Raw genomic sequence first — 14,345 nt, 5'->3', positions numbered from 1 at the left:
CTAGGCTGGCTCTGTCTTAAATGTCTGTCTTTATAAAATAAAATGGACGACTGCATCTCTAGCTTTGTAAGCATATGAAGTCTTCAAAATGGCATTAAGCAATTGTTGAAACATCATTGGTGCTGGAGAATCAACACCACATTATTTTGCAGAGACAGCAGCACCATTGTCCTGGTTTCGGCTGGGAAAGAGTTAATTTTCTTCTTAGTAGCAGGCATAGTGCTGTGTTTTGGATTTAGTAGGAGAAGAATGCTGATAACACACTGATGTTTTTAGTTGTTGCTAAGTACTGCTTATGCTAGTCAAGGACTTTTCAGCTTCCCATGCTCTGCCAGGTGCACAAGAAACTGGGAGGGAGCACAGCCAGAATAGTTGATCTAAACTGACCAATGTTATTATTATTATCATTATTATATTATTGTTATTATTATTATCATTTTACCTTATTTCAATTATTAAACTGTTCTTATCTCAACCCAGAAGTGGTTTTTTTTTTTCACTCTTACTCCTCCGATTCTCTCCCCCATCCCATCGGGGTAGGGGGAGTGAGCGAGCGGCTGCGTGGTGCTTAGTTGCTGGCTGGAGCTAAACCACAACAACGGTATATAAAGAAAATATATAAGGGGCTCAAGGTCATGTAGGAAAACCATGGCAAAGCACAAATGTGAATCCTGGCCTCATAAATCCAGGGAACATCTGCACAAAACCTACTCCTGAGATGCTGGAGCAGGGAGCATGGTGAGGCAGGTCTGCCCACTGCATATGTAAGTCTTTTTAACTTTCCACTGAATCTCCCCTGATTTTTGCAATCAGTGGTTTCTTCTCATAATGAAGCAGGCACATAATTTTAACTTGATTTCAAGAGAATTACTCTAATTGCCACTACCAGAATAATAGATCTGTGTATAAAGAAATGGCTTTTCTCTTGCATTTTCCATTGCAAAATTTAATTTCTGTGTTAATGCATTAAGATATTTCACTAAGCCATTTGCTTGCTACTCTCAATATTCGCAAAGTATCATCTCCAAATGAAGTTCCTGTAAACAGTTATTAGTTTACCACTGAACTAATACCAATAAAATCAATAGAGTCTGACCAGATCTTTTCTATAGCATAGAAAGCCACCTTAGAGAGCACTTAAAGTATGTATTATGGTAATGTGTCTTAGATCATAAAAATAAGAGAAGAGTTACTGTGTCAGATCTTTCTACAATTATGCAAAACCATTCTAGCTGATTTCTGCTTACGTTCTATGCCACTACAGTAGCAGCAATTTTGGCTTGAAGATTAAAAACAAAAAACTGAAATAAAGTGCCTGGCATTTGAAAAGACGAGTTCAGTTCAGTTCAGAACAGTGGGTGTCATGACTTCAAAACACTTCTGTATATTCATCTGTTATATATTCCATAATCCCAACTGCTACTTCAAGCAAGGAGTGAAACTGGAGACACAGCTTGCTGGTGTCCCAACGTCACAGTGGCCTTTCACAAAGCCGCACGAAATGGAATTAAAGTGCCATGGAGGACACATGCCCATCTGAAGGCTAAGACAGCTGGCAATAAAATTGTGGCTAATGAGTCACAGGACAAACAGGTCGGGACTTTCCTCATCGGGTATTCGGGGAATCCAGAGCTAAATTCACTTGCAGAGCAGGAAGAGGTTTGAACAAACTGTCTCATGTGAAGTGTCTTAGAGAGTATACACGTTAGCAGCAACACAGCTCCTGTCCCTAGCACAGATGCCTTCAGGTTTCTAAACAGATGCCTTGGATTAGAACAATTTGCTCTTCCAGATATGAGTAGCCATGACTGTAGTAAAGTTTTTCTAAAGCAACATATCCGTGCTTTCCCTCAGGGAAGGCTGTACCACTGTAACTGCACCAACTAACACGGTACAGGTTTCCAGTGTGAACAGGGCCTGTCAGGCAGATCTGGAGCGATGGAGAGGGGAGCGGAAGGAAATCGAGCACGCAAACAAAACACAAGCCATAAAGATCTTTGAACAAACTGGAATTTGCAAGACGTGCATGAAGGCAAATAGCAGCTGTGGTATTTGATGTTTGTGTAGCTGTTTTTAATGCTCCTATAGTTCAGATATCAGAGATGATTCTCTATTCTTAAGTACCAAGCCACTCTCCGGAAGCCTGAAAATGCTTAGCACAGCTATTCTATTTCTTATATACCACAATAAACAAACTTGCAAAGGAGCTGGATTCTAACAGCCAGTGCAAAGAAAGAAAGAAAGGCGGGAAAAAAAAAGCAACAGCCCACACAGCATCAAATGCTGGTAGGCTCAGTGCTAAACAGCAGATGATTCTTACTGAATAACTGCCCTAGATTTTGCAAACAATACAGGGAACAAAAATAGAAGCCCATTTACATATTGCTGTTAATAACTTTCTTTATAGTGTCACAGCTAGCGCACAATAACTGCAGCCATGGCTTAACTTGAAAGCCATTCACTGTGGAAGAGTCAGACAGATATTGTTTTCTCAGTCCTTATGCAACTGAAAAAAAATCCTGCTGACACCAGCCAGTCACCAGAATCCTTACAAACAGAACCAGAAAGAAGATAACAGCAGTCAAAGGGAAAGCAAATCATCCCCAGGACCCCACTGGCCTCTGCCCCTCCTGGTTACTTCAGACATGCTGTGGTTAATCAAGGACCACTGACACTAGAAAACCTGGCAGATAAATTTTCACTTCAGTCTGAGCCTCCTGATAGCATCTTACAGGAATACTTGACTGGTTTTTTTGGTTTGTTTGTTTGGGTTTTTAATTAAGAAACAGAGACAGGGCACAGACTAAGTCAGCAGCTACAATAAAAAAGGATACGTGTCCAGCATTTAAGAACATCCCTACCACATCCACGCTGCCTGCTACATGACTGTAGCCAAATCTTTGCTGGGAGCTCATATTCCTGCCAGCTAAAATACCACTGGCCCGTCACAACAGACTGGCACATTTTTAAGGAACAGAAATGTACACATAAATTTGCATCCTTGATTCCTCAGTATTCCTGCAAATGCCTGCTATATATAAGTAAATGGAGTGAGAATGCAAGCGAGGAAGACCCTCCGCCTGAGAAGTGAGAAAACATGGATCTGATTTTTCCTCTGCCTGAATCCAGCCTGAACTGGACAATGGGCTATTTTGGACTAGGAACAGGGGTGCCCTCAGGACCTCATGCTGCAGCTGCTCATTTTGTATAAAATACTTAGAATAATTAGAGGCAGAGACAGCAAACGCCCTGCTCTGCCCTGCTGATTATGGTGCACTCTGTGACACGGGACAGTGCGATTCAAGCCGCTGCTCCAGGGTTTGCTTCTTTTATATAAAAAAATGAAACAGAGTTAACAAAAGAGATTGAGGATGCCTTCTTCAGTTAGGGCCTCTCCTAGGAGATGTGGCCTCAAACGCCCTCTGGCACATGGGAAAACTGAACCTGGATAACCTACACCGGCATGTGGGTCAAGCTTCTACGCTCCTGGATGAGCATGGCATGCCTCATCACTTGTGTCTCTCCAAATCTTCACCACCCCTGTGTTTTACTTTCTGCCACCTGGAATGTCAACTGAATTAATTAATTTCTCTGGGTTTTCATTTTAGTGAGGAACAGAAAGATGTCCATTTGGTGTGGCAGCCCAGCCAAAATGTAGTACTATTTCCCCCTGCAGATACAGCCAGTGGTCACGAGAAGTCCCCAGCACAAAGAGCGCGTGTGTTTGTGCACACTCCCTGCTTGTTCCTTCTGCACAATTCCTCTGCAGCACAAGCAGGGCAGAGCCTTCATGGTCTAGTTGTTAGGACTTTTCTGTAACGGGAGCCAGGCATTTCTGAGCTCTAATCAGCCTCACTACCAAGTCAAACTAAGGAAATCACTGCCAATCTCAGCCTCTCCATTCCCCTGCCCTAACCTCCCCTGTGGGGTTGACTGGTGGCAGTAGATACTTACACAAGAGTTTGTGAGTGTAAGGCACTAAAAATGCAAGGAGGTGTTTCTAGGCAGTGCCCATTATCCAGTGAGATGACTTAGAATTTGTTCAGTTATTAGTAATACAATAAATGCTGTGTCTGATATACATAATGGAAAAATAAAAAGCTGCAGGACATGACAGACCAACAAAATATAGCTTTTATGATCCTCCACTAGAAATGCTCCTTGAATCTGCAGGAAAAATAACCAAAAAGAGATGAAAGAATACACAAAAGACACTTAAATATATGCATTCACTGGCTTATTTAAGTGAAATACACTGATCTAATAAATGCTAATGAAGCCTGTATTTGGCTTCTGTATTACAAAAGTGTAGCCCTGGAGGATTCTCAGCAGACATGCCATTTTATAGTGGATGAACAAATATTTTCACTGTCCTACGCTGTTCTCCAAATCAGAGATTCTCCCCCCCCCCAAATCACACATTTCATCCTTAAACACAGCTTTAGTTTTGCACAATTGTTCTCTCTTTTTTTCAGTTGTTTTCAAGTTTTCAGAGAAGATACCATTTTCAATTTACTCCTTCCACCATTACATAATTCCAAGGAAAAGGAGCTCAGCAGGTAAGTCACATTTGCAATTTCAAGCTTTCTGGGCTTTGCAAGAAATTTGTAATCGCTTCCAATTTCAATAATAAAGTTTTATTCAGTTTGCAGCTGAAAATGACAGAGAGTACTGGATCATAAAAACTGAGTATCACTTACCATTTATATTCTGTAACACAACTTTGTCTCTAGGTTAGACCTGTCATCCTAAACTGTGACCTGCTGGCCACTATTCTGCAGAAGGGAAGATCCTTAAGGAAGAAAGGCAAGGACGACATGGGTTTTTTCTCCTTTTTAGTTGAAACGAAGTAGAACTATTAAATCAAAAGGCCTTTTTTTCTCTTGCCTGGAAAGAAAAAGAACCTCACAAAGGGGCTTACAGTAGTTTTGAATGCAATCCAGAACAAAAGGTTCCAAATGAAACAGAATAATTATACTTTTATGGATCAGCATTTGGCTTCTGTTGAAGCGTGATCTCTAACTAGTATTGCTCAAGTTCCCCTGAGCAGAAGCCAAAGTTTTGTTTGCTTTGTTCTACAAATTGATTCTTATTAGCTCATTCTTTGGAAACAACCACAGCAGAAAGCTGCACTGCATTGGTGTGCATACTCCCAAGATGGGAGGTTCTCCACCAGAACTGCTCTGGGACATAACCATCCACTGTCTAAAACTGTATGCATCTGTTTTCCATTCTCTCATCTCTTTTCCTCCAGTCACTACTAGCAATCGCTAAATTTGCTCCTTGCTTTCCAAGGTTTTTTGGTCTTCCCCGTCTTTTTTGCCTACATCCCCACCCCACAAATACCCCATCAGCTCTGTGACATAGGTCTCTCATCTCCTTCATGGTCCAGGATGTTACAAAGCATGTCTCCAATTTGATACTACATTCAGCACTGATGTATGGGTCTGCCAGGCCTTGGAGATAACTGTAATTAAGTAGTCAGAAGAAGGAGAGTTATGCTAGTAACGTCCTATTAGCAACACATTCCCCATAGTAAGTGGGAAATGGAGCCAATGTATTATCAGACTCTGCAAAGAATCCTCCTTAAAGTTAAAAAAACCCACCCAAAACAACAACAACAAAAACCTAAACAAATGAGCTGACATGGTGGATCAACAAACTGTCGCTACTCTATGCTGGAAAAATTCATCACTGCCTCACACATTTAGCCTTCCTCTTCATGTGGGAGGGCAAGTTGTGCTTCCAGATGCTCTGCACAGCTACTGATGGGGACAAACAGGCAGTTATGGAGGATCTTCCAACTGAACAAAGCCACCGTCATCCAGCCTTCTGCATGCCGCTTACTGGGGAGATCTCTGCAACGGCAGGCTAGAAGAGAGTATTTTGCTGACAGTCAACACAGATCCAAGTTTCATGAGTGGTCATTACATAGGTTTTTGGGCTTGGGGGTCAGCTCTGTAGAGCTGGAGTTGAGGGAGCTGTTTTCAAACCCTGATGATCTTCCTATATATTTAAGGGGTTCATTTAGGAGTTTGGCTCAAACAGGGACATGGTTGCAGGTCAAGAACATCCTGAGAATTTCTCAGTGCCTTTGAGAGCCTCAGATATTTGCCAAATACACATACAGCAGCCACAGACAAAGATCCGTGCTGGCCATGGTATCAGGGAAGATAATACCTATATTCCTGTATTTTGCTTGTGTTTTAAAGCGTATCATACGTACAATTCTTTCCGATTTCTGAAAACTATTTACAAACTTCCAAGTCCTCACAACCTACATGGTCTTACAAATTCTTATTCCCATGATTGAAAACTGGGTGCATCTTTCTAGGGCTTTGTAACAGAAACACAAATGGACACAGAAAAATCTCCATTTTCTTGAAAGAGCACCTTTATCATTCCACAAGGCCAATGCCCTGCCAACGGTGTGTGTGTGCTGAAATTAATTTAACCTCTTTGGTCTTTTTCCTCCTTTGCAGCTTTGTGCAGTTCTCTGTTGCTTCTCATTTCTGTTAGCTCTGTTTCTGAAGCGACCTGTTCTTAGCCTGGTTTCTTATAGAAACACCATTTGTGGAATCATGCAGTCTGCACAGTCAGTACCAGCCTCTCCCTAACTTTTTAATCACTTAGTATTAAGCAAAATTAATAAAAAAGAGGAAGTTGAAAAAATATACTATGACTTTCAGTGTCTGGAGGACATAGCGCATTGCTAACTTGAGTCACAGGATACCAGACCACTCGAGAGCTCTTCTCCACTAATTGGTTTCAGCTTTTGTCTCTTCTTCATCATTTATCCAGTGTCAAAATTATATATAAACCAGTAAGAACAGATGCACAAATTAGCAACAATTGTTGAGGGATATAAATTTAGTATAAGACAAGAGAAGTTAATCCATCCCCATCCAAAACTGTGCCTCTGTTTTACAGCTTCTGTAAGAGGGCTTTAAATAGTTTTGCAAAGTTCAGTGCATTACAGAATAAAAAGTTTAACCGATTTTTGCTTTTCAGCCATTATAGTCTAAGGAGGAGGCAAAAAGGTAGGATGATTTTAACAAGAACCTCTTCAAATGTTACATAAACTCAATGTTCTTAAACCCACTTTGCATGTTAACTACATGACAAAGTAGTTCGTTAACTGAAATTTAACCAAGTCTTTACAAGAGTAAAGCAAGTCTGTACAAGCAAGTCTTTACAAAAGTAAAGTTTTGGTCAGAGAAGACTCAATTTTTCTTGTCAAGGTTACTCCGGAATAGAGAAGACTGGGGGTGGATCAGTTTAATAAACATAATTTGATGCACTTTTTTACTGTAAGTTTGTTACTATTAGGCCAATCATCAGTCAGACTTACATTTTTTTTAAACTTTAATTTATTTTTAGTACTATCGAAGAAAAAAGAGAATCCAAATAACCTTGATGAGTTAAAATACTGCTCTGTAAACTCCTGCAGGCACCTTCAGTACTCTCTCCAAATTACTATTCACAGTATTTCATCATTAAAACATCTAACACTCTTCAATCCATCACCCTGTGAACTTTACAGACCCTTGTGTAAACTCAGAATAGCAGGGTGTGAATTATACATCACAGTCCCTTCCTAATTGCCGATGCCTTGCTGGTGGCTGCAGATCTGCAGTCACCTGGCATGCTGCACTTTTGGGATGTGATCTTTATTAAAACACACGTGTTTAAGTAATGCACCCCGCAGGGTGCCTTGCAGCCAGTTATTTATCTGTTTTGTTCTTCAGAGGGTACAAGGTGCTCTCATGCCCCTGAAGACACCAGGAGTTCCCAGTAGGGACCAAGATCACAATATATTCCCAGTTCAAAAAGAAAGATCTGCAGACAGTCAGATGAATACTTAAACAAGTTAGCATGCATTTGTTCTTCTTAAAGGGTGCTGTGCACATGCACAAAGAGGTAGATTTGATAAAATATATAAACCTGCTCTATTCTTTGGCTTAAAAGTTTTCAAGACTGCACCATCGATACACATGTATTGAAAAGAGGGAGTGATCCTGGGTCAAAACACCCCCTTTAATACCAACAGCCAGACTTATTGCACTGCTTTGATGTCAAGTTCAGGTGTAACAATGGCTGCAAAATAAGCAAATTCCTTTACACATGGATTTTAGCTTGAATGGCTTTCTCCAAAAGACACCGATTTTTCCTATCAAAAACAACAAATTGGCTAGGAAGAGTCAAGCGATTAGTGGCAGTAAGAGCAGAGTAATTCACCTTCACTCATGGGTGAAACCTACTTCCACACTTCCTACAAGTTATTGCTAACTTAAAAAAAAAAAAAAATCATTACACTTTCTGGAAAATTAAAAAGCCAAGATTCACTTCAGGTAGACACAGGTGAAGTTCGCAGGAGCCGGCTCTTGACAGGGAAACAGAAGAGTTCCCGTGTAGGTAAAATTCACTGCTTCATTTAGGGAAAGGCGTGGGAAGGCTGATCATTTCTCTCCTACTCACTTTTCTCAGCCTACAGCCTCAACCAGAATTTATGGCAATTAAATGCAGGGGGGCCCTGAACCCACATGAAACCCACACAGTTTCCCCCCACCTACTTGCAAAAAAAGCCTTCTACTGCTTGTGAGCACATGCCTTGAATGAAGAAAAGGAGGCAGAGGTCTTGCTAAGACTTGATGCTGAGAAACAACCAACCGACCCATGAACAAATTTTGGGAGGAGATCGAAGCTCACGGACTGGCAGCGAGAGCAGTACCAGGAAGCAAGACATGGATAAAACCTGCTCTTAGGCTTCCTCCTGCTTAATGGTGCTCTTCCTCATCCTCAAACATAAACCATCAATTTTCATTCTGCCTCGCCCCAAAAAGGGGAGAAGACAAGGAGGGAGATGGATTATTATGTAAATATTAGAAAGAGTTACTGTTCCTGCCCTTTCTTGGCAATGAGGCCTTCCATAGAAATTAAAGCTACATAAACTCTGGGGAATCTTTGAAAATATCCATGGAAGAACTGTCAGAAATTTATACATGACACACTGTAGTTTTATTTATTAAAGATGGTAAAATTATACTGGTTTCTGCTTAGCTTCAATAACCTCTCATGACAAAGCATTAAAACAGAATCGGGATGAGCTCCTGAACAAAACCAGCCCCTTGGCGCAACTACCTCCAACAACCTGCTGCCTGACCAGGGCTTGGTAGGATATGCCTCATTATAAAGCCATTTAGCATTTCAAAAGACACTGTTAGCAAGCCAGAAAAAACAGCCTCGTGCCTATACTCACCAACAAGAATATACCACTAAGCAGCACGTTGCTTTGGCAAGCCATGGCACTAATATGTCTAGTTACAGCTATATCCTGGGAACGCTCCTACCAGCTGCGATCAGAGCTCAGCTTTGTGCTACTATTTGTATTGGTAACTCCTTTAACACCAAGAAACATTAAGACTAGATGTCCTGTGCCTCAGGACAGTAGAAGGAGGAAGGAAAAGGATGTTTGCTTAGTTGAAATTTTCACAAATTTCATAGGGCACAATTACATAGCACCTTGCCATCTAAGAATTTAACACACTTCATAAGCAACTAATTAAGCATCACAACACCTATAAGGCGAAGAGGATAAGTTGACACAGCTGGTCGAATATCCTGACACTCAGCCAAAGCGCAACTTTGGTCATTTTTAAGGGGAGAATTTTTGGTGTTAGAACATAATTAAATCAGAAAACTAGTTAAAAATGTTACAAAGCTGAAAGCAAATGGACTGTTTTGTTTCTGCAAATGGTTTAGTTCAAGTTGTCAAGGTGTTTAAAGAACTTTGAGATCAGGTTAATGTTGTTGAGTACGAGACTCATGAGAATTATGTAAAGGGGAGAAGAGAGGAAACTGTCACTTTCACCGCACTTGGATGCCAGCCCTAAAATAAGCTTCTTGAAACAGTTCATCAAAGGAATTTCAATGACAAAGCCAACCTTTATCCCTTCACAGAGGACTTCAAACCTCTTTTTACGGCACAGAGATTACTATATTTGGCCAAACCCAGATAACATTAAAGCCATTATCATTGCAGTGAGATACTATAAATAGCAATAGTAATGTAAAACATTTAAAATTCTGCCTGGTAAGCACGCTAGATAAACAATATTATCTATGTGTATTTTAGGGTTTGTCTATCAGGCATAATCTCATTCATGATAACGTGAACCAATTTAGTTACATAATTCACCTTGTTGTTTACCCAAAATTACTTGCATAGTCTTGGGAACTCCTTTCCTGATTGCATTTGACAATAGACTTTATATTTAACACACACATGTGGGAAAGGTCAGATCATGCTCTAAGGTTGTGGATTTGTCAATGCTAATTCTCATTCAATAAATCAGGATGGGAAACCGGTTCATTCTCTGTTAAAAGGTGCTGTTCATTTGCATCAAAAAAGCGTGTATTAACCCCCAACCTCTTCATCTTAGTTTCGTCATCACCCTAAATTCTTCAAAGTACATAATCCTGAAACAAATTTTGCTGCCAAAAAATGACAGGAAATTCCATTTTAATTGTGGATAAATTAGTCTCTGAACTTTACTTTCCATAACAATAAGCAGGAGATTATGAACTCATTCACAGGAAGTCCTGATAAGGCTCTAAAAAGATTTGCTTTTACCCATTCAGGTCAGAAAGACCACTGTATTTTGCATAAAAACATCAGCTTTCCCTGAACAGAGAGATAACCCACCCTCTAAAAGAAGCGTAACATAGTCAGCAATATCATGGCAAAACTGCCTCATATTAAAGGATCATGGCTGTGTTTTACAGACCTACTACTTGTACCTGAGGAAGATGTCTTTTCTACATAGGTTTTAAATTCTTTTTTTTTTTTTAAAAAAAAAGCATGTAACCTTTTTAAAAGAAAAAAAGAAGCATGTAACCTAGTATCTAAACCCAAGCATATCACAGCAGAATGGGACATTTAAAGGCTCCTCATTTTAAAACAGAAAAAAATACCCCACACGGTAACTTAACATAATTTTAGAATAGCATTTTCTGCTGGTACAATGGTTTGGGTTTGTTTTTTAATTAAAATTAGAGGTGGTCCCAAAAGCCCAGACCCAATCATCCCTGAAAATTAAAATATTTAATCTTGTCTGGAACAGAATTTAGTAAACCACTTCTCCCACACAAAATGTCAAACCAGGATAAGTGCATGAAGCCTGCGCCTCCCGAGTTCAAACGGCCAAAGTTAAACCTGGACGGATGGAAAACTCCAGTGTCAGTGAGACTCATTATTTCCACGTTGACTGTGAAATCGGTCAGCAAGCTCATCCTGAAGATCCAGTAATAATGAAGATCTCATGCTCCAGGCATTACGATGGCAAACAAACTTTCAAATCAATGACTAGTGAAAACTCCCACCGATTATACTTTCATATATAATCTACCTTTTTAACTAATCTGGGAGAGCGGGGAAAAAAGAATCACTGGATACAGCTGATGGAGGAGGGAAACCCGCACCCCTGTGCAGACACACAGACCTTCCCACTTCTACGAACTGCGGAGGAAATGCTCCTGCTCATAAATCATCAACAGGAAGCCAGATTCAATGGCTGGGCACAGCACCCTTGCACTGACAACATACTTCTCAATTGCCTTGACACAATAACCTCTAGCTCATAAAAACTTAGATCTTATGACATTTTTGAATAGTGGCAAAAACAAAACAAAATTGCTTGGGAGTGTTTTCATCTCAAAAGCCTCCCCTTGAGCATTTCCCCATGAAAAGTAAAAAGCACGCTTGCTTTTATTAAGCCTGTTCATTAATCCACATCATTGAGATGCTACCCCCCACCACCAGTGTGTTTCTGTGTGCATGTAAATGCTTCAAAATCATCCACAGTCATTCCCACTAGAGGTGGTTTCAGTGTACCCAGGCAAGAGCAAAGGCTCCATGCTGAACTCCTAGTGTGAAATGAGTCATTTGTTCCAAACCATGTTTTCTTTTCTCAATATTCATACTTAGTTATTCATTTCCCTAAAGTACATGAAGATGAGATGTTCCTAAGTTACCTTCTATTTGCTCTCAGTACATATACTATTTTATTCATATTTCTTATCTCCCTTTTCCAGCCTTTTCCATGATCTCAGTGGGCTTTGATTTAGGACCTCATAGGCACAGGCAACAAAGTCCATACTTTGAGGAAGATACCATTTAAGTTGTTTCCCCTTGCAAGATCTTTTGAGACCTCAGCCCCCATTTGCACTGGAGACAGCACCTGCAAGGGCTTGATTGCTAAGCACTCATTACCATGAGGAACAAAGTTGAAATGACTTTTAGGCTGCAGAAGATAATCTATTATGGAAATGTTCATATTATTCAATAAATATGCAAGATGTGAAAATTAAATGTTTGCAAGCTTCCTGTTAGCTACCCATCAGGACAGTCCAAGGAACTGATTGGTGCATATATCCATTTATGTACACGTTTCACCTTTCACATTACTTTACAGCCATAACAGAAAATCATAGCAAACTGTTTTCTTTTTCTATACTCCGGGTCATGCATGATTTTTTGTTGTATTTTTTGACATCTCCATGTCTCCATACCAGTCATTATCTTTGGGCTATTTTTTCCCATCAAAATCGTTCCATCAGCTTCCCCTCTCCCTTTAAAATTGTTCATTGTAAATTTAGTTTATTATTAATTCTTTTTTGCTTATTCAGTGCTACCTTTGAGTACTGGAAAAAAGTAATTTCTCTATCAAGAAAATTCACAAACAGCATCTATCACAAGAAATTTACACACCTTCTTGAACAAGCTCAGTGCCATTAAGGAAAGAAATCAATGTAAAGACACAAAACCTCATCTAATCTACTGTAGCACATACTCTGCTGAGGGCACTCTGGATGACCTCTTCCCTTCACCTTCATCACCGTATGTATATTCTTGATTATTCATCAAAACTGGACACAGTATTCCAGGGTGCGGCCTCACCAGCGCCGAGTACAGGGGGACAATCACCTCCCTGCTCCTGCTGGCCACACTGTTCCTGATACAAGCCAGGATACTGTTGGCCTTCTTGGCCACCTGGGCACACTGCTGGCTCATGTTTCTGCCTTCAGTATTGCTAGTGGATTTTTATCTGTTTACTGAGTCACAACCAAAAATATGAAGGGCTGAACTGAAGTCCATCCAAGCCAGCACACAGACTTGCCCTGATTTCAGTGAGTTTTGTATCAAACTCTACATTCAACAGTGAGCAACCTCCTCCCAATCTTCTGCTTGTACATTACCTCTCCCCCCTACCCTCAATGCTAAGAAAATGTCTTCAAATGCTTCAGAATTTCATGTGAATTTCACCGCATCATCTATTGGAGATTATGCAGGGCGCAGTATATTAGAGATGGAAGAAATCCACTTTTATTTGTTGAGCACCAAATATCAGAAAATGTAATTCACCAACATACTTAAAGCTATGTAAGAGAGAAGGCTACACAAGCAGCTTACAGAAAAACCTCTTGTTGGAAGGGGAGATGGAGAGGGGAAGAAGGGAGCTCTCTGTCCCCAGTCCCTGTGTCTCAGCAGAAGTATTTATAGACTGACAGAGCTGTTACACAATTCCAGGACCTGGCTTAGCAGAGACATAAGTAGTGCCCAAAGAGGTCAAGTACAGCAGCAGAGGTAAAATGCATCAAGATTAACTTAAACTTAACTTTGTAACTGCAGCCCATAAAGATATCAAGCAACTAAAATACTATTTTATTGCCTCTTCCCTGGGAAGTGGACAGTAGGAACCTGGCGATGTTCAGAAGCTCATGGGGCTGGACTACACCAGCAACACGGACTGGGTTTGATTTGGCATGACTTGCCAGAGATTGGCTCTCGATTTCTTCCACTCATCCAGGTAGACCAAGGAGCAACACATCACTGGGTGACTAAGCAGGTGCCAATAGCTGTCAGTAATGGACCCCCTGCTTGTAATTCCAAACTGGCAAAGACCATCCCAGGTGATCTTAACCTCAGCTGGGCTCTGCAATTCACCCCATGGGAAAGCGTTGCCAATCTTTAACTTGCATCCCATCACGGATTATCAGAAGGGTGCTTGTAACTGTCAAAAAATGACTAAACCCAAATATACCACCTTCTCAAAACCACCAAGACTCACTCCAGAAAAGGAAGGGGGGGAAAAAAAAAAATCTAAGGAAAGAGATCAATTAAAGTTGCTTCTCAAAGGAAGATGTTGCAGGAATGTGGCAATCCTCCTGCCATCCTATAAACAAACTTTCAAAAGTCAACTGGTGACACTTTAGAGTCTTTACACTTATTCTGGATTACGTGTTGCTGTCATCTTCGTCCCTGGGTGTTAAGTGCTAAGCACTGG

At 40.6% G+C, this 14,345-nt stretch overlaps 1 protein-coding gene across 1 annotated transcript in view; it reads right to left on the bottom strand.

The window, feature by feature from the left end:
• ADCY5 (adenylate cyclase 5) overlaps positions 1-14,345 on the bottom strand; it is a 219,208-nt gene that overhangs the window by 68,716 nt on the left and 136,147 nt on the right. The window lies entirely within an intron of this gene.

This window comes from Pelecanus crispus, chromosome 5 (assembly GCF_030463565.1).
Source record: "Pelecanus crispus isolate bPelCri1 chromosome 5, bPelCri1.pri, whole genome shotgun sequence".
Classification (NCBI taxonomy): domain Eukaryota; kingdom Metazoa; phylum Chordata; class Aves; order Pelecaniformes; family Pelecanidae; genus Pelecanus; species Pelecanus crispus.
Note: the sequence above shows the minus strand (reverse complement) of the source record. Positions and strands in the feature narration are given on the sequence as shown.